The sequence below is a fragment of the Bos taurus genome, chromosome 2 (genome assembly GCF_002263795.3).
Source record: "Bos taurus isolate L1 Dominette 01449 registration number 42190680 breed Hereford chromosome 2, ARS-UCD2.0, whole genome shotgun sequence".
Lineage (NCBI taxonomy): Eukaryota > Metazoa > Chordata > Mammalia > Artiodactyla > Bovidae > Bos > Bos taurus.
Genome location: NC_037329.1, coordinates 97,951,591 through 97,972,655, shown reverse-complemented (window position 1 = coordinate 97,972,655; position 21,065 = coordinate 97,951,591). Strand labels below are relative to the sequence as shown.

The 21,065-nt window shown below is 38.9% G+C and overlaps 1 protein-coding gene across 10 annotated transcripts in view; it reads left to right on the top strand.

Moving 5' to 3' along the window:
- KANSL1L (KAT8 regulatory NSL complex subunit 1 like) overlaps positions 1-21,065 on the top strand; it is a 125,710-nt gene continuing 104,645 nt past the window's right edge. For 3 of the 10 annotated variants that reach the window (XM_059878931.1, XM_059878930.1, XM_059878922.1), the window contains exons 1-2: positions 518-2,010; positions 19,602-19,739. The gene's annotated coding sequence lies outside the window, so the exon portion shown is untranslated. Of the gene's footprint in view, positions 392-516; positions 2,011-19,601; positions 19,740-21,065 lie in introns of those variants that run through there. The other 7 variants (XM_024981455.2, XM_059878932.1, XM_024981457.2 and 4 more) reach the window with 7 other exon arrangements.

Below are 21,065 nucleotides of genomic sequence, written 5' to 3'. Positions count from 1 at the left end.
GGAGCTGCGGGCAGCTGGCGGACTGTTAAACCGCGGCGGCGGCGGCGGCCGGGGCGGGAGCGGGACGCGCTCTGGAGACAAGTCAGCTGCGCCCCGGGTGGGGGGAGGAGGGTGGGCAGCTACAGATCACCTCGGCAGCCCCCACCACGGCCGGACCGAAGGTGCGGCGGCGGAGGGGAGCCAGGGCGCCCCAGCAGGCGAGTGGCCGGCGTCTCAGTGGCGGGCTTGAGGGGGTTGGGTCTCCTCTGCCGGGGACTGCGGCCCCGCGGGGAGGGGAGAGCGAAGACCGCTGGGTGGACTTGCGGGCCAGGCGACCGACCGGCAGCCCCTTCGCCCCCCGAATCTTCTGAGCTGTTGGACTCTGGGTCCCGGCACAGGATCGCGCTCTAGGGTAGGGTCGGACCGCAGCCAAATTTAAACGGCTAAACCTAACAGCCTTGGCAGAGCTAAGGGGAGGGAAGGGGTGGAGGGAGGGGAGGGGCGGATCTAGACTTTGTCACGTGGGAGCAGGGGCGGGGCTTGGCTGTCCTCCCTTTTGTTTTGGCTGGCGCGTGCGCAGAGGGCCGAACACGTGGTCTCCCGGGTCCGTCCCTTGCCTCGGCGGCCGCGCCTCGCTGAGTGCGGTTGTGATGACGCCGGCTTTGGGGAATCTCTGAGGGCGGACCTGTTTGTATTAGATGGGACCGTTGTTTTACTTGTTTCCACTTTATCTAGGCAGACGTTGATTTGGCCTTTAGAATTACGTGGGATGGAGGGGAATCTAGAGAATTGTTGAGGAATGGTGTTTGCAGGTTTGTGTGCTGAAGGGATTGATTGATGTATTGCCGGAAAACTTGAGGATGTGTGGTGTTTGGTAGCAAGAAATACAGGACAGTGTTCCGATTATTAAACTACTGGAAAGGAAGAAGAGGCTAGCTTTACAGGGAGGAAGGGCACTGGACGGACCTTCTTGTGGTGTTTTCTTACTCACTAGTACTATTTGGTTCGTTCATTGCCCGCTTTCGCTCTTCTCCGTGCAGATTCACTCTTTTACCCTCGCATCAGCGGTCTGGGGGGATAGATTTTGTTTGTTTTTTTAACTGTGGAAAGCATGTTACTTAAAATTTGTTTTTTTATATTTGGTTGTGCTGGTCTTTGTTGCTGCGCGGTACTCTTTTTACTTTTTGATAATCCAAACTTTGGTCAACTGGCGAGATTTAAGAGGATAGTTCTTTCGTCTGTCCTTCGTCCGCCCTAACCAGTTTGCTTAAGTTCGTGCTGAGTTTGCGTCAGTGGGAATTTTTTTTTTTTTTTTTTTTAATACCGAGGGATGGGGCAGGTTTGTTAGCGATAAAACCTAAGACTCATTGGAAAAGACTCTGATGCTGGGAGGGATTGGGGGCAGGAGGAAAAGGGCACGACAGAGGATGATATGGCTGGATGGCATCACCGACTCGATGGACATGAGTTTGAGTGCACTCCGGGAGTTGGTGATGGACAGGGAGGCCTGGCGTGCTGCAATTCATGGGGGTCGCAAAGAGTCGACTGGAGAAGGAAATGGCAACCCACTCCAGTATTCTTGCCTGGAGAATCCCAGGGACGGGGGCGCCTGGTGGGCTGTCGTCTCTGGGGTTGCACAGAGTCGGACACGACTGAAGCGACTTAGCAGCAAAGAGTCGGACACGACTGAGCGACTGAACTGAACTGAAGATATTTACCACTCCTGTAGACAAAATCGACAGTATTTTTGACTAGGAAAAAGTGGCTCTAAAAATAATTAAACATTAGCAAAAAACTTGGTGTTCTGGACTGTGGATTGCTTGAGAAATTGCTTAGCAGTGAGTGGCCTCTGCTGTTTCCAGTTCTTACTAGCTTGTTTGGGCAAGTTACAACCTCTCCGATTCTGTATCCTCTTCTAAATAGTTTCGTAATACTGTCCGTGCCTTAAGAGGTTGTTATGAGAATCAAATGCTTTGTGTTAGTAAAAGTGTTTGTAATCTTTATCAACACTACACATACAGAAATTGACAGGTAATACGTTTTTTTTTAACAGAAGTCCGTTTTTTTTTTTTTAAGCCAGCATCTTAGAAGAATATAAATGATGAAATAGCATATATTTGAATGTCTTTAAAATCTGTTGTAATTGTTATCATTGATTCTCCCATTTTTCCCACTTAATCAGATCAGTGTCAAGGTTTCTGCCATTTCTCATAGTTTTAATCTAGATAATCATTACTTCTTTTACCCAGCCCTTCTGGGTTAACTTTTTTTACATGAAATTTTTCTAAATCCAGGCCAGTTGTATCACACTGATTTTTTTTTTTTTAACATTTACTCTGTGTGTGTGTTATGTACCTTTTCAAATAATAATTGCTTGTTTTTAAATCTTATTATAAATAATTTGGGGAAAGAAAACAGGTGCAGATAATAAAAAATACAAATAATTTGTATTTCTATGTGCCAATGAATATTTGCACATTTTTCCTAAAACTAGGATTATGTGGTATTTTAACTCTACCTCATAAACTGTTCCATGTCCTTAGTCTTTGAAAAAATTATGTTTGGAAGCTCAGTGTTATATCGTATAATTATCATATTTAAAATTTTTCCTGTTGGCACATGTTTGGGATGTTTCTAATGTTTTGCTGATATAAATTTCACTACAGAGAATACAGCCTTTTATGTAAAGCTTTGGAAAAAAATTTCTCCTAGATTTGTAAAAGAGGAATTATTGGTGGAAGTGTGTGTGTTTTAAGGCTCTTGTAACATCACCAAATTGCCTTCCTGAGTATTAATACTCATCTAGTGTATGAGCGTGCCTCATATTACATCTTTATTCATCATCTGGTATTAGCAATAAAACAAAAGAACTTGCTTTCATTAGCATAAATTTTTTTTCATGTGTGTCTGTGATATATGTGTTTTATTTTCTTAGAAGCCCCTTGTGGAAGAGGAATATATTTCATATTTGATAAGTGCAATTACATAGTTGATGCTTAATAAACACTTGCAAGTTGACTATTAATATTTATCTTTTTGATCTCTGAAATTTTTCAGGAAATTATATCTTGCTTTTTTGTCTTAGTTATGAGTGCTTTATTGGCAATATACTCTTACTGTTTTATTCCTTACTTTGAGTACCTCTCTGTTCAGGTGGGGCCTCTTGATCTATCACAGTTGTCTGCCAGTGACTGCCCATTGTGCAACTGCTGCATTATCCAGTAATTCCATCCAGTTTTGATGCCATTTATCATAATAACTTAGACTATTTCATTTCCTTTATTCATTCAACTGTCTAGTGTGGAATTCGATTACAAATTTTACTTTAATTGTTCCAGATTCACTTATAGCCTTTTCTGTTTTTAAAGGAAAAAAGCCTGGTGTCTGAAGTTACTTTGCTTCATTATATAGATGCTCTTGATAGCACATCTCTGAATTGGCTCTAACATCTTTTACTGCCTTTAACCTGGGGCTTCCCTGGTGGCAAAGTGGCAAAGAATCTCCTTGCAATACAGGAAACTTGTGTTCAGTCCCTGGGTTGGGAAGATCCTCTGGAGAAGGAAATGGCAACCCACTGCAGTATCCTTGCCTGGGAAGTCCCATGGACAGAGGAGCCTGGTGGGCTATACTCGGTGGGGTCACAAAAGAGTTGGATACAACTTAGTAACTAAAAACAAAATAAAGCCTATCTTTAATCTACCACATAAATCTTGTTATGAATAATTTTTACTTACTCAGTTATTTATCTCTCTTCCTGTTTTTTTTAAATTGTCTGTACAATAGTTGATAGAGGCCAAAAGCTTTCTTTCTGGTGTAGAAGATTGTTTATTGATTGTATTCTTCAGGTTACAATCAGCAGTGAAGGAATGAAACCGCTTGCAACTGAAGTGACAGTCAATAGGAAATTAGCAACCAGTTTACTGACTTTAAAACATATCATCTGTTACACCTCTAGCCTTAAAGTCCTTACTATTACTATATTAAAGGACTATAATGGAACATGGTACATTAGTGATGACCCTCAGTCATCAATACAGTCTTACTTTCAGTATGTTTGATTTAGAAAGGAAAGGAAGGTGTATTCATTTCTGAGAGGTTTTGTTTTTTTTCCCTTTTTACATGTTCTGAAGAGATTTCACTGAACTGTGCTTGTTATTCTGTGTGAGATAAACAAATCAGTTCAGTTCAGTCACTCAGTTGTGTCCGACTCCTTGTGACCCCATGAACCTCAGCACGCCAGGCCTCCCTGTCCATCATCAACTCCCAGAGTTCACTCAGACTCACGTCCATCGAGTCAGGGATGCCATCCAGCCATCTCATCCTCTGTCGTCCCCTTCTCCTCCTGCCCCCATCCCTCCCAGCATCAGAGTCTTTTCCAATAAGTCAACTCTTCGTCGTGTGAGGTGGCCAAAGTGTTGGAGTTTCAGCTTTAGCATCAGTCCTTCCAAAGAACACCCAGGACTGATCACCCTTAGAATGGACTGGTTGGATCTCCTTGCAGTCCAAGGGACTCTCAAGAGTCTTCCCCAACACCACAGTTCAAAAGCATCAATTTTTCGGAGCTCAGCTTTCTTCACAGTCCAACTCTCAGCAAGTCTTAAAAAATGATATTGTACTTGCCTGGAGACAGTCTGTAATGGAAATCTGAGGACAATTTATAGTGAAAGTTTTTAAATACTTGATAATATTTTTAGGTTTTTAGGAACACTTTTCTATATGAATGTGACAGTTCTCTTGCAGAATTGGGAAAAATGCATTCATTTATAAAATAAAGGCTTTGTTATATTTCTAATGAACTTTTAATTTATTATTTCTGGTTCTTTAAGATCAAGAATTTTCAAGCATGTTATTTAAAGTAGTTAAAAATTTGTTTTTATTTAATAGTAGGTCATTAATCAGTGTTTAACCACTTGAAATTAAGTTGAAGCTGAAATGTATATAATGAGCAAATGTGATAGCACTAAATTTTAACGTGAATTTCTGGATCTAAGTTGATGTACACAGAAAAAAACATGACTCTTCATTTATATTCCTATGAGTCATGCTTTTGTAACTGAATAGTAATAATTCTGCTTGAAGTTTGAACTATGATCTGTTTGATGTGTTCTGTGGCCACCCAAGTGGCTTTATCTTTAATTAAATTCCTTTAGTCTTCAAAGAGAATTCCTTTTTAGGCATAGTTTTCGAAGTGGAAGAAGTTCTAGCTATAAACATTATTGAATACAAAGTACTGAGCTAACTGTACCTTGGTCATGCCAATTACTGCAGTGCTTTCTGCTGTAATTTAAAAATGCCCATTTGTGGTATAAAGAAATCTTGAAAACACAGCAGTGTATTTTGTGTTTGCATGTTCCAGTAATTCCTGTATTTTTCAGGAATAAAGTTATACCAGTGTAGATTCTCATTACTTTTCTTGACTTAATTGGTTTAATTGACTTAATTTAACATTATGAGTTACAAATTCAGAACTTTAGCCCTGTTGTATTTCAGTAATGTTTGAAAGAGCTGCTCAAAATTTCCTAAAAGAAGTTATGCTTTTTTCCTACTCCTTCACTGTTACTATAATGGATTGACTATATGAAACACATTAAAGTTATAAGTTTGGAAACAATTTAATGTTTGTCTCTGCTTCAGAGTTCTCACTTCTATCTATTGGTAGTCTTTTCACTTTCTTTTAACTTAAGGATGAATCTGCTTTCTTTATGGTACTTTTATTCCTAGTTTATATTGTTGCACTGAAGAAAATTAGGATTATCCATATTTCAGTTGAGAGAATACATTTAATATCGGAGTAGATATTGATATGATATTTTCCATGGACTTTATGGAATATACATATGCATGTTAGAATGTAAGTCATAATCAAATCTGGAGTAGTATTTTAGGGGCTGGAAAATCAGATTTGGTTTTTAATTTTTAATGTTCATTCTCAGAAGGATGGGTGGGTCTTATTTAGATTGTCTAGATTTTTAGTTTCAACTCTGAAAATGGACTAGATTGGCAAACTTTTGATTTTCTTTAGCCCAAATGCCAAAATTTATTTGGTATATGTGACCTGCCTATATTTAAATAGTAGTTGTAAAGACCTGGCTACTAGTGTCAGGATCAACTCAAAAATTATTGATATAATTATCTCACTGTGTACATGCAGCTTTTGAGAGATGACATGATGATATTGGGTTTCCCTGGTAGCTTAGTGATAAAGAATCTACCTGCCAACGTAGGACGTGCAGGTTCAGTCCCTGGGTTGGGAAGATGCCCAGGAGAAGGAAATGACAACCCACTCCAGTATTCTTGCCTGGAACATCCCATGGACAGAGAAGCAAGGTGGGCTACAGACTATGGGGTCACAAGAGTCAAACGTGACTCAGTGACTAAACAGCAACAAAATGATAGTATTTACTAAAGCTCATGATGTCCAAGGGATTAGATTGTGTTTAATTAATGCTAAATTTCATAAATATGATTTATAAATCCTAAAGATTAAGTCACTAATGGAAGCATTTTGGAGACAACAGGGCAAGACTTTTTATTTGTAGTAATGTAAACATCAGAACAACTGACTTCTTCCTTAATTCACAGTGAATATTGGATTAAATTGTAGACCCGACTTTACAGTCCCCCCAATTTTTTGGATTAACTTGGTTTTATTTATAATAAATTTAAAGTAACCAGGAAGAAAAAACTTTTTATTTGTAGTTTTTAAATGCTTATAATTTAAAGGAATAAACTTTGGCATGTCTTACTGAAATTGTCTCTGGTTGGTAGTTTTTATGGTACTTCTAAGAAAATGTAAATTGAAATCTGGACTTTTTGCTGTAGGGTTGTTTGCTTTGTGGATTATCTGTAACAGTTTTGCAGTGGATTGGTTTTTGTTTTTTTGTTCACTGTGCCTAAAATTTCTGGGCTGCAGATGTGCTAAGGAATGATTATTAATATCTGTGTGCGAGACAGCAAAAGAGACACTGATGTGTGGAGCAGTCTTGTGGACTCTGTGGGAGAGGGAGAGGGTGGGAGGATTTGGGAGAATGACATTGTAACATGTAAAATATCATGTAAGAAACGAGTTGCCAGTCCAGGTTCGATGCACGATACTGGATGCTTGGGGCTGGTGCACTGGGACGACCCGGAGGGATGGTATGGGGAGGGTGGAGGGAGGAGGGTTCAGGATGGGGAACACATGTATACCTGTGGTGGATTCATTTTGATATTTGGCAAAACTAATACAATTATGTAAAGTTTAAAAATAAAATAAAATTAAAAAAAAAAAAAAAAATTTTAATTCAGAATGCAGGTTGAAAACTCTTGTAAAAAACATGAAAGCAAAGTTCATACCTGGCAAATATAATTGATTTTTGGATTATCTAGAACTATTGCTTCTTAAAGAGAAAGTGTGATGGTATTAATTACTCAGTCGTGTCTTACTCTTTGTGACCCATGGAATGTAGCCCGCCAGGCTCCTGTGTCCATGAAATTTTCCAGGTAAGAATACTGGCCTGGGTTGCCATTCTCTTCTTCAGGGGAGCTTCCCAACCCAGGGATTGAACCCCGGTCTCCTGAATTGCTAGCAGATTCTTTACTGTCTAAACCACCAATAGTTAAAATAATTTATCTGGTTGCTTTCTTGTCACCTTTGAAAGGGTGATAAGATTTTTTGCAGTTTTGCTTCTTAAATCCTGTTAGGTTACTATTTTAGTTTCTGTATGTTGTGGTTAAGGAAGTTGTTTTTTCTCAGTTTTGCTCATTCCAATTTCTTTGAAGTCTTATATATATGGACTGACTAAATTCTTTTTAGAGAAGGAACCTATTTTGCTTGAGTATCTTGGGTGTATATAAAATAAATATCATAAAAGATGATAGTGGTGCCAAGAGTAAATAGAACACAGTATTTTAGCAACTAAAAACAAATTTCTTAGATTTAGGTAAGATCCAGTTACTGTTTTTCCCACCCAATATCTGCATAATTAGAAACTGAATATTCTTTTTTTAAATATAAATTTATTTTAATTGGAGGCTAATTACTTTACAATATTGTATTGGTTTTGCCATACATCAACATGAATCCACCACGGGTATACACGTGTTCCCCATCCTGAACCCCCCTCCCTCCTCCCTTCCCATACCATCCCTCTGGGTCATCCCAGTGTACCAGCCCCGAGCATCTTGTATCATGCATCGAGCCTGGTCTAGCTATTCGTTTCACATGACATTATACATGTTTCAGTGCCATTCTCCCAAATCATCCCACCCTCGCCCTCTCCCACAGAGTCCAAAAGACTGTTCTATACATCTGTGTCTCTTTTGCTGTCTCGCATACAGGGTTATTGTTACCATCTTTCGAAATTCCCTATATATGCATTAGTATACTGTACTGGTGTTTTTCTTTCTGACTTACTTCACTCTGTATAATAGGCTCCAGTTTCATCCACCTCATTAGAACTGATTCAAATGTATTCTTTTTAATGGCTGAGTAATACTCTATTGTGTATATGTACCACAGCTTTCTTATCCATTCATCTGCTCATGGACATCTAGGTTGCTTCCATGTCCTGGCTATTATAAACAGTGCTGTGATGAACATTGGGGTACACGTGTCTCTTTCCCTTCTGGTTTCCTCAGTGTGTATGCCCAGCAGTGGGATTGCTGGGTCATATGGCAGTTCTATTTCCAGTTTTTTAAGGAATCTCCACACTGTTCTCCAGAGTATTCATAAGAAGATCAAGATGCTTGGAAAACTCCTTTGAGAATTTGCCTTTTTCACATTCTTTTTGTATAACCTAAGGAAAGTTATGACCAACCTAGATAGCATATTAAAAAGCAGAGATATTACTTTGCCAACAAAGGTCCATCTAGTCAAGGCTATTGTTTTTCCACTGGTCATGTATGGATGTGAGAGTTGGACTGTGAAGAAAGCTGAGTGCGGAAGAATTGATGCTTTTGAACTGTGGTGTTGGAGAAGACTCTTGAGAGTCCCTTGGACTGCAAGGAGATCCAACCAGTCCATCCTAAAGGAGACCAGTCCTGGGTGTTCATTGAAAGGACTGATGCTAAAGCTGAAACTCCAATACTTTGGCCACCTCATGTGAAGAGTTGACTCGTTGAAAAAGACCCTGATGCTGGGAGGGATTGGGGGCAGGAGGAAAAGGGGACGACAGAGGATGAGATGGCTGGATGGCATCACCGACTTGATGATGTTTGGGTCACCCAAACATCACCGAGTTTGGGTGAACTCCGGGAATTGGTGATGAACAGAGAGGCCTGGCGTACTGCGATTCATGGGGTTGCAAAGAGTTGGACACGACTGAGCTGAACTGATCTGAAGCTGCTATTATGCTTTGGAACTGAAATGTTTTAGTTAATGGTTGATTCATGTTTTCTTTAGGGGTACTATATACTTTATACTATCTAGTACAGTAGTCCTTAACCACATGTGGCTATTAACATTAAGTGCTTGAAATGTGGCTAGTCCATATAGACTTTGTGCTAAATGTAAAATAAACACTGTATTTTAAGGTTTTAGCACACACAAAAAATAATATATCTCATAAGGATGTTTTTATCCTGACAGGTTGAAGTCATAATATTTTGTATATAATGGGTAACAATGAAGTTAAAATTTCATGTTTCTTTTTATTTTTTGTAATATGTCTGCACATTTTAAATTACATGTGTAGCTCATGTCATATTTCTATTGGACAGCAATGTTGTATTTCCTAGCCTTGAGATTCTCTTCACAGTAAAGTACCTTATGAACCCCTTTCCTTGACATTTTTGTTATGTTTTTATAATTATTACTTATGTGGCTGTGCTGGGTCTTAGTTGCGGCACACCGGACCTCTGTGGCATGCAGGATCTTTTAGTTGCAGCACATGAACTCTCAGTTGTGGCATCCAGGATTTAGTTTCTGACCAGGGATCAAATCTGGGCCCCTTGCATTGGGAGCGCAGAATCTTAGCCACTGGAGCACCAGGGAAGTCCCCTTGAAATTTTTAAATGATTTTATTATTTTGAATGATGTTTATTGAAGAAGTATTTATTAAGGGCCTGCTATGTACCCAACAATATTTTATGATACAGCAGTGAATGAAAACATTCACATCCTGCTTTCATACAGCTTTCATTCTAGTGGGGAAAATGTATGATAAATTTTTAGTGATAAAATTTTAATGAACTATTATTCTAAATACTATTGGCTATTATACTGGCTGCTGCTGCTAAGTCACTTCAGTCATGTCCGACTCTTAGCGACCCCATAGACGGCAGCCCACCAGGCTCCCCCCGTCCCTGGGATTCTCCAGGCAAGAAAACTGGAGTGGGTTGCCATTTCCTTCTCCAATTATATTGGCTATTATATATAATTTTGTGTACTTTAATTTTAATACAGTGCTTCATGTATTGAATGACTTATGCTATATAATTTACTTTTGGCATTTATCTTGCTTTATGTTCTCTGACTTTGCTGGATCTGTGGTTTTATGTCTGACATTAATTTGGAGGAATCCTCAGTCATTATTGCTTCAAATATTTCTTTTCTCTTCCCCTTCACTGTTCCCATTATGTGTATACATTAACACCTTTTTTAGTTGACCCACAATTCTTGGATATTCTTGTTTATGTGTCCTCACCCCCCAACCTCTCCCTCCCCCACCACCATCTATCCTCTTTTCATTTTGTAAGTTTCTATTGATATATCCTCAAGCTCAGATCTTTTCTGAGCCATGTCCAGTCTGCTAAAGAGTCCATCAAAGGCATTCTTACTTCAGTTATAGTGGTGTTAGTCTCTAGCATTTCTTTTTTTTTTGGCCATACCACATGGCAAGCAGGATCTTAGTTCCCCAACCAGCGATTGAACCTGTGCTCCCTGCATTGGGAAGTCAAAGTCTTAATCACTGGACTGCCAGGGAATTCCCACCAGCTGAACTTTCTAAGTTTTCTTTTAGGCTTCTTTCTCCCCGTAATGCCTCTTCCTTTGTTCAGATAAATGTGAGTGAACTCCCTGGCATGATCCTGGGCTCCTTTCTCTGGCTCATGTTCTAGATAAGTTTATAATTATTCTTCTTCAAACATACCAAATTTATTCCTGCTTTAAAGGTTTGTATGAATTGTCTTTTTTCCTTGAAAAGTTCTTACTTGAAATCTTGGTTAGATTTTAGTAATTTCTAGTCTTAGAGCAGATCTCATCAAGAGACTTCCTTCATCAACAAATCTAAGTTAACTCCTACTGCAACATACTCATGCCCTGTTACTCTACTTTGATTTTTATAAAAACAATGAGACCCCTATTTACGTCTTACCTTTTTATTTTCTTATTTGTGTGTTCTCTGTCTACCATTTGTTGGATAGAATGTAAGCTCTGTAAGAATAGAAACCTTACTTGTCATGCTCACTGCCATCTTCCTAGTACCTAACATAGTGTCTCTTAACATGCTTCTCAGTTATTGTGTGCGTTAACTGAATGGTTTAATGTTTGATCTGAGATCAAATATACATTTAATGAAGGTGGGTTTCCCTGGTGGCTCAGTGGTAAAGAATCTGCCTGCAATGCAGGAGATGTGGGTTCAATCCCTGGGAAGATCGCCTGGAGAAGGAAATGGCAACCCACTCCAGTGTTCTTGCCTGGAGAATCCCAGGGACGGGGAAGCCTCGTGGGCTGCCGTCTATGGGGTCGCACAGAGTCGGACACAACTGAAGTGACTTAGCAGCAGCAGCAGCAGCAGCGATTAAACAACAACGAAAAATAAATAAAATTCAGCTTCCACCAGAAATAGACAAAACTATATTTCTGAGAAAAAATAAATTTCTTCATTTTCTGCTTTTAAAAAGTCAACTGGTTAATTTCCATGTATTTTGGGGAAATGTTTTGTTTTTAAAAGATGAAATAGGTTTTCAGCTGCCAGTCATAAGCACTTCTCTATAAATAAGTTGTGGTATCGATGGATTTATACCCAAATGAAAACCAGGTGGTCTTGTAGTTATTCTCAATGTCTTAAATTGGCTTCTAAAATACTGGAGATTTTAGATGTTATAAAATAATTTTGATCATGTGGAATACAGCGTATGGAACTAGTGAAGATATCTTGAGGTGAACTAGCAGAATTATTATTTTATGCTCTCAAATCAGTGTTCTTCATGTGCTCTGCCTCTAAACAGATGTCTATTATGCATAAGAGAAAATAATACACAGTTGAAAATGGTTACAATTTAAAACTGTATAATAGTTGAAACCATTTTTCTGAATTAACCTGAATGGTAAACTCTGTGACTTTCAGGAGTATGCACATCTGATTTCCACTAATTCCTAGACATACTGCCTTTTGTATATTTATGTCAAAGGCTCCTCAATTATTATGTTTTAAATAGTTGTTAGATGTTTATTTTATTGTTTAATTTTGAGGAAGTCCAAGTTACCAAGTTTTTCTCTTACAAATGTTTTTGTGTCATAGTTAAAAAAAAAAAAACTTTGCCCAACCCAATATCACAAAGATTTTCTCCTATTTTTTTCTAGACATTTTATGGCTTTAAGTTTTACATTTAGGTCTATCCATTCTGACGTATGTGACTGTTTTTGTATAAGGTATGAGATATGGGTTAAGGCTCAGAATTTTGCAGATGGGTACCTTATTGTTCCAGAGCATTTGTTTAAAAACCGTCTTTCTGCATTGAAGTGCCATTACATCTTTATCAGAAATCAATTGACTGTATACCTGTGGGTCTATTTAACAGCTATTTTTTCCCATTGATCTGTGTCCATTTTTGGCCAATTCGTGCTTATTTTGACCAAAGTAAATAGATAGGCATTATGAGTCCTTTAGCTTCATTCTTGTTTTGGCTATTCTAGTTGCTTTCTCTTTCCATACAGATTTTTTAAAATTTGTTGATTATTTACTTTTGGCTGCATGGGGTCTTTACTTGCTGCACATGGGCCACTCTTCGTTGCTTTGCATGGGCTTGTCGTTCTGGTGGCTTTTCTTGTTGGATGGGCCCATGGGCTCTAGGCATGTGAACTTCAGCATTTGCAGCGCACAGGCTGAGTAGTTGTGGCTCATGGGCTTAGTTGCTCTGCAGTATCTGGAATCTTTCTGGACCAGAGCTCAAACCTGTGTTTCCTGCATTGGGAGGCAGACTCCTTACCACTGGACCATCTGGAAAATGCTCCATACAAATTTTGAATCAGCTTATTGATATTAACAAAATTCCTGTCAAGATTTTGACTGGGATTGTGTTAAATCTATATATCAGTTTAAGGAGAATTAACATTGCAACAATATTGAATAATTAATCCATGAGCAATCTTGTTGTTGTTCAGATGCTAAGTTGTGTCTGACGTGGACCCCATGGACTGCAGCACACAGACTTCCCTGTTCTTCACGATCTCCTGGAGTTTGCTTAAACTCATGTCCATTGAATCAGTGATGCCATCTCATCCCCTGTCATCCTGATCTCCTCCTGCCCGCAGTCTTTCTCAGCATCTGCGTCTTTTACAACGAATTGGCTCTTCTCATCAGATGACCAAAGTATTGGAGCTTCAGCATCAGTCCTTCTAATGAATATTCAGGGTTGATTTCCTTTAGGCTTGACTGGTTTGATCTTGGTGTCCAAGGGATTCTTAAGAGTCTTTTCCAGCACCACAATAAGAAAGCATCAGTTCTTCAGTGCTCAGTGTTCTTTATTTTCCAGCTTTCACATCCATACGTATCTACTAGAAAAACCATAGCTTTGACTATATGCACATTTGTCAGCAAAGTGATATCTCTCCTTTTTAATATGCTGTCTAGGTTTATCATAGCTTCTCTTCCAAGGAGCAAACGTCTTAATTTCATGGCTGCAGTCACCATCTGCAGTGATTTTGGAGCCCAAGAAAATAAAGTCTGTCCCTCTTTCCATTGTTTCCCCATCTATTTGCCATGAAGTGATGGGACCGGATGCCGTGATCTTAGTTTTTTGAGTTTTAAGTCGGCTTTTCACTCTCCTCTTTCACCCTCATCAAGAGGTTCTTATTTCTTCTTCACTTTCTGCCATTAGAGTGGTATCATCTACATATCTGAGGTTATTGATATTTCTCCTGGCAGTCTTCATTCCAGCTTGTGATTCATCCAGCCAAGCATTTCACATGATGTACTTTTCTAGTGTGTAGATCCTGCACATTTTTTGTTAGATTGACACCTCAGTATTTAATATTTTTAAACTATTGAAATTATTACTGTTTTAAAATTTTCTATCTTTTTTTTCATTTCCAATATTTAGCAATACAAGTGATTTTTGTGTCTTGACTTTTTTATCTGCTACCTTAGTAAGCTCATTACATCTAGGAGCTTTTTTTATAGATCCCTTTAGGACTTTCCAGGTGGCTCAGTGGTAAAGAATCTGCCTGCAATGCAGGAGACAGAGGTCAAGAGGAAGAAGGTCCCTGGGTCAAGAAGATTCCCTGGAGAAGGAAATGGCAACCCACTCCAGTACTCTTGCTTGGGAAATCCCATGAACAGAGGAGCCTGGTGGGGTTATGGTTCATAGAGTTGCAAAGAGTTGGACACAACTGAGTGAGTGATCATGTCTGCATGGAATTTTCTATGTAGAAAATCATGTTATCAATGAGTAGACACAGTTTTACTTTCCAGATATATGTGACTCTTGTTTCTTTTCCTTCATCTGTCCCACTAATTAGGACCTCCAATGTGATGATGAATAGGAGTAATAAGAACAGACACCTTGCCTCATTCCCAGTCTTAACAATTGAAGTATTCAGTCTTTCATCATAACCATGATGTTGTTGCTAGGCTTTTGAGTAATGTTCCTTGTCAGGTTAAGCTATTTCCCTCTTTTTCCTGGTTTGCTGAGTTTTTTTCCCGATTATGAACACACACTGCTACTGCTAAGTCACTTCAGTCGTGTCCGACTCTGTGCGACCCATAGACGACAGCCCACCAGGCTCCCCTGTCCCTGGGATTCTCCAGGCAAAAACACTGGAGTGGGTTGCCATTTCCTTCTCCAATGCATGAAAGTGAAAAGTGAAAGTGAAGTCGCTCAGCCGTGTTCTACTCTTTGCGACCCCATGGACTGCAGCCTACCAGGCTCCTCTGTCCATGGGATTCTCCAGGCAAGAGTACTGGAGTGGGTTGCCATTTCCTTTTGTCAAATGCTTTTAATTTTTTTTCTTTAGTCTTTTGATATGGTGCATTTCAATGATTAATTTTATTTTAAAAATGATAACTGAAATAGATGTTGTTACTACATAAGTTCTGGAATACCTTTAAAAATTATGACTGTTTATTCAGCCAACAAATATCTGACAATTATTATGTACCAGACATTGTTTTAAGTGCTGCAGATTAGAACATTGAACAAAACTGAGTTCTGCCCTTGAATTGTATTATTTCCTTAGAATGTAATAGAGCGTCAGGTTCTGATATTAGTGTTCTGAGGCTCAATGTAACAGTGTAGGGGAATGGAGAATCGTGAAATGAGGTGCTAGGGCTATTGTAAATAATTAGTTAAGGTAGGACTCTCTGAGGAGGTGACTTTAGAGCAGAAACATGAATGAAGTGAGGGAGCCAGCCATCTTATATGTGGAAAATTGTTCCAGACTGAGAGAATGGTAAATAGGAAGTCTCTGAAGCAAGGACTTTCTGTGCTCAAGAATAGCACAGAGGCCACTGTTTATGGAATGTAGCAACCTGTGGAGAAAGTTACTAAGAGGGGAAGTAGTCAGGGACTTGATAGTGAAGAACTTTATAGGCCATGATAAGAACAAGTTTGGATTTTAAGTGTAATGGCAACCACTTTTTTTTTTTTAACCAAATATTTATTAGGTATCTGCTATATCTCAGATACTTTCGCATGTTGAAGACAGAGTAGTTAACAAAATACAGAGTAGTGAACAAAAAAAGTTCAAGCAGTTGAAATGTTAGTAATAAGTGTAGTTGCTTATGTCATGTGGAGGTAGTTAGAAGTGATAGAGTTTAGAATGCTCAATTAGTAAACATTATGCATAATGATTGTATGTTTAATTAAAAAGTTGGAATAAATGGACTTGTGTCTTACACTAAAGCTACATGAACATAGTTTATCCTTTTTTAATTATAGGAGACATAGCTAATTTTGTGAAGTTCTTTTGATTGCAAAGTAGAGAGACTTTCAGGCTAGGTTTTGGTGTGTGTGTGTGTGTGTTTTTAATAAGGATTCACTTGAGAATAGAATATAGAAAAACTTAATGGAAATACTGGAACAGGAACTGTGATATTGCTAGACCTTCCAGAGTCCAAAATCCCCAAATCTTTAAACCCCAGTGCATTAATCACATATTGCTATGTAGCATGCAGGAGATGGAGCCAAAACAAAAACAACACCCAGTTGTGGATGTGACTGGTGATGGAAGCAAGGTCCAATGCTGTAAAGAACAATATTGCATAGGAACCTAGAATGTCAGGTCCATAAATCAAGGCAAATTGGAAGTGCTCAAACAGGAGATGGCAAGAGTGAACGTCGACATTTTAGGAATCAGTGAACTACAATGGACCGGAATGGGTGAATTTAACTCAGATGACCATTATATCTACTACTGTGGGCAAGATTCCCTTAGAAGAAATGGAGTAGCCATCATAGTCAACAAAAGGGTCCAAAATGCAGTACTTAGATGCAGTCTCAAAAATGACAGTATAATCTCTGTTCGTTTCCAAGGCAAACCATTCAAAATCATGGTAATCCAAATCTGTGCCTGGACCAGTAATGCTGAAGAAGCTGAAGTTGAACGGTTCTATGAAGACCTATAAGACCTTCTAGAACTAACACCCAAAAAAGATGTCCTTTTGATTATAGGGGACTGGAATGCAAAAGTAGGAATTCAAGAAACATCTGAAATAACAGGCAAATTTGACCTTGGAGTACAGAATGAAGCAGGGCAAAGTCTAATAGAGTTTTGCCAAGAGAATGCACTGGTCATAGCAAACACCCTCTTCCAACAACACAAGAGAAGACTCTACACATGGACATCACCAGATGGTCAACACCGAAATCAGATTGGTTATATTCTTTGTAGCCAAAGATGGAGAAGCTCTATAGAGTCAGCAAAAACAAGACCGGTAGCTGACTGTGGCTCAGATCATGAACTCCTTATTGCCAAATTCAGACTGAAATTGAAGAAAGTAGGGAAAACCACTAGACCATTCAGGTATGCCCTAAAATCCCTTATGATTATACAGTGGAAGTGAGAAATAGATTTAAGATACTAGACCTGATAGAATGTCTGATGAACTATGGACAGAGGTTCATGACATTGTACAGGAGACAGGGATCAAGACCATCCCCAAGAAAAAGAAATGCAAAAAGAAAACTGGCTGTCTGAGGAGGCCTTAGAAATAGCTGTGAATAGAAGAGAAGCCAAAAGCAAAGGAGAAGAGGAAAGATATACCCATTTGAATGCAGAGTTCGGAAGAATAGCAAGGAGAGATAAGAAAGCCTTCCTCAGTGATCAATGCAAAGAAATAGAGGAAAACAATAGAATGGGAAAGACTAGAGATCTCTTCAAGAAAATTAGAGATACCAAGGGAACATTTCATGCACAGATAGGCTCAATAAAGGACAGAAATGGAATGGACCTAACAGGAGCAGAAGGTATTAAGAAGAGAATGCAAGAATACACAGAAGAACTGTACAAAAAGATCTTCACGGCCCAGATAATCATGATGATGTGATCACTCACCTAGAGCCAGACATCCTGGAAAGTGAAGCCAAGTGGGCCTTAGGAAGTCTCACTATGAACAAAGCTAGTGGAGGTGATGGAATTCCAGTTGAGCTATTTCATATCCTAAAAGATGATGATGTAAAAGTGCTGCACTCAATATGCCAGTAAATTTGGAGAACTCAGCAGTGGCCACAGGACTGGGAAAGGTCAGTTTTCATTCTAATCCCAAAGAAAGGCAATGCCAAAGAATGCTCAAACTACCGCACAGTTGCACTCATCTCACATGCTAGCAAAGTAATGCTCAAAATTCTCCAAGCCAGGCTTAAGCAATTCGTGATCTGTGAATTTCCAGATGTTCAAGCTGGTTTTAGAAAAGGTAGAGGAACCAGAGATCAAATTGCCAACATCTGCTGGATCATCAAAAAAGCAAGAGAGTTCCAGAAAAATATCTATTTCTGCTTTATTGACTATGCCAAAGCCTTTGACTATGTGGATCACAATAAACTGTGGAAAATTCTAAAAGAGATGGGAATACCAGACCACCTGACATGCCTCTTGAGAAAACTGTATGCAAGTCTGGAAGCAATAGTTAGAATTGGACATGGAACAACAGAATGGTTCCAAATAGGAAAAGGAGTACATCAAGGCTGTATTTTGTCACCATGCTTATTTAACTTATATGCAGAGTACATCATGAGAAATGCCAGGCTGGATGAAGCACAGGCTGGAATCAAGATTGCCGGGAGAAGTATCAGTAACATGCAGATGACACCACCCTTATGGCAGAACGTGAAGAAGAACTAAAGAGCCTCTTGATGAAAGTGAAAGTGGAGAGTGAAAAAGTTGGCTTAAAGCTCAACACTCAGAAAACAAAGATCATGGCCTCTGGTCCCATCACTTCATGGGAAATAGATGGAGAAACAGTGGAAACAGTGGCTGACTTTATTTTTTGGGACTCCAAAATAATTGCTGATAGTGACCGCAGCCATGAAGTTAAAAGATGCTTACTCATTGGAAGGAAAGTTATGACCAACCTAGACAGCATGTTAAAAAGCAGAGACATTACTTTGCCAGCAAAGTTCCATCTAGTTAAGGCTATGGTTTTTCCAGGAGTCATGTATGGATGTGAGAGCTGGACTATAAAGAAAGCTGAGTGCCAAAGAATTGATGCTTTTGAACTGTGGTGTTGGAGAAGACTCTTGAGAATCCCTTGGACTGCAAGGAGATCCAACCAGTCAATCCTGAAGGAAATCAGTCCTGAATATTCATTGGAAGGACTGATGGTGAAGCTGAAACTCCAATACTTTGGCCACCTGATGCAAACTGACTGATACGAAAAGACCCTGGTACTGGGAAAGATTGAAGGCAGGAGGAGAAGGGGATGACAGAGGATGAGATGGTTGGATGACATCACCGACTAATGGACATGAGTTTGAGTAAATTTTGGGAGTTGGTGATGGACAGGGAGGCCTGGCGTGCTGCTGTCCATGGGGTCGCAAAGAGTTGGACACGATTGAGCAACTGAACTGAACTAAACTAATGTAGCACATAGCATATAACACATTTATCCATAATTTTATGGTTTAAAACATCTATTTCACAGTTTCTGTGGGTCAAGAATATAGGCATGGCTTTCCTGAGTGCCTCTCGCTCAAAGTTTCTCCCAAGGCTGCAGTCAAGGTGTTAGAGCTACAGGCATCTGAAAGCTGGAATGAGGATGGATCACTGCTTCTCAGATCACTGGCATGACTGTTGACAGGCTTTAGGTCATTGCTGTCTATTGGCTGAAGTCAGTAGTTCTTTGCCATGAGAGTCTTCCCAGCTCACAGCGTGGCAGTTAATGTTCTTTAGTGAGTGAGGGGGTGACGAGATGGCAGCCACGATCTCTTTGTAACCTAATTTTAAAAGTGGCATCCCATTATCTCTTTTACATTCTATTTGCTAGAAAAGAATGTCATTAAATCCAGTCCACACTGAAGTCAATAAATCCACTCCACACTCAAGAAGAAAGGATTACACAAAGACATGAATACCAGGAAACTGGGATTTTTAAGATCATTTTAGAACCTGCCTATCATACCAAGTAAGCCCTAGCCCTACCAGAGTTTTTTGTGTGTATGCTTTATTCTAGATCTCTACCATAAATGTTTCTTAGCCACTCTCAATGTCTACATTTCTTTGTTTTCTCTTTTTTCTATCAACTCTAGTTCTTATCTAATAATCGGTATATCTTTTTCTGCTTATTTTTAGTTTTCCCTTATTTCTAGTTTATCCAGGAATAAGAAATCCACTGCTTCTCATTATTTCACCCCTGTCCTGCTGCCCACCACTTTGATTACATACTTCGTACCCTTTTCAAATTTCTAAAGGAGAAAGGGTAAGGAGGGGATAGAGTATAGTATCTTTTGAGTATAACTACCTCAGAGAGAACTGATTAGGGCAGTTTCCCTCAGAGAGCAATGTAATTATCTAAACACAATTGTTAATATCTATAAATTAGAAGTTATGGTCATTGCATTAAGTGACAGACAGAATCTTGAAAAAAAAATTTCCCAGTGCTAGCTTTTTTAATATTTTTCTGTTTTTCATAAAAGTGCAAAATATATTTTTAAAAAGAAAATCCAATATTCTGGTTATTTTTTTCCTATTTGTTTTGCTTTTGGAAAAATTAAAAATCTTATAAATAGGATTTATTATTTTTGAGACATAAAAGTATATAAATTTTGACACAGAAAATTATACAGAAATCTCTTTATTTTTTGAGACATTGAACAGTAAAATATAAAATAGGCAAATATTTTTATTGCACAGAATTAACAGCCATTAACATTCGTTCATTTTTCACTGAATCTTTTTCCCCTAAGTAATAAAATTTTATAGCTAAAATTCAACTTGTCTTAAAGCAGCACTCTTAGTTCTGTTTCATGCAATTTACCTGACTACTGTTACAACTTTGGTGGGTATTTTTCTGGTTCCTCTTTTGTTCTTGTAAACACTTAAACACACACATGTATATATACATAAATATGGTATAGTTTGTGTTTGTATTTTATTTATATGGTACCATAGTATGGGCTTCCCTCATAGCTCAGTTGGTAAAGAATCTGCCCGCAATGCAGGAGACTTGGGTTCAATTCCTGGGTCGGGAAGATCCCCCTGGAGAAGGAAATTACAACCACTCCAGTATTCTTGCCTGAAGAATCCCGTGGACAGGGGAGCCCATGGGCTACAGTCCATTGGATCACAAAAAGTTGGACACAACTGAGCGATTAAACCACCACCACTGCACCATAGTACATATATTCTGCACCATTTTTTAAAAAATTATTTTGTTTTTGAGGTTTGTCTATATTGATATATATAGATCTAGCTCATTCATTTTTTAACTACTACCTAGCATTCCACATGT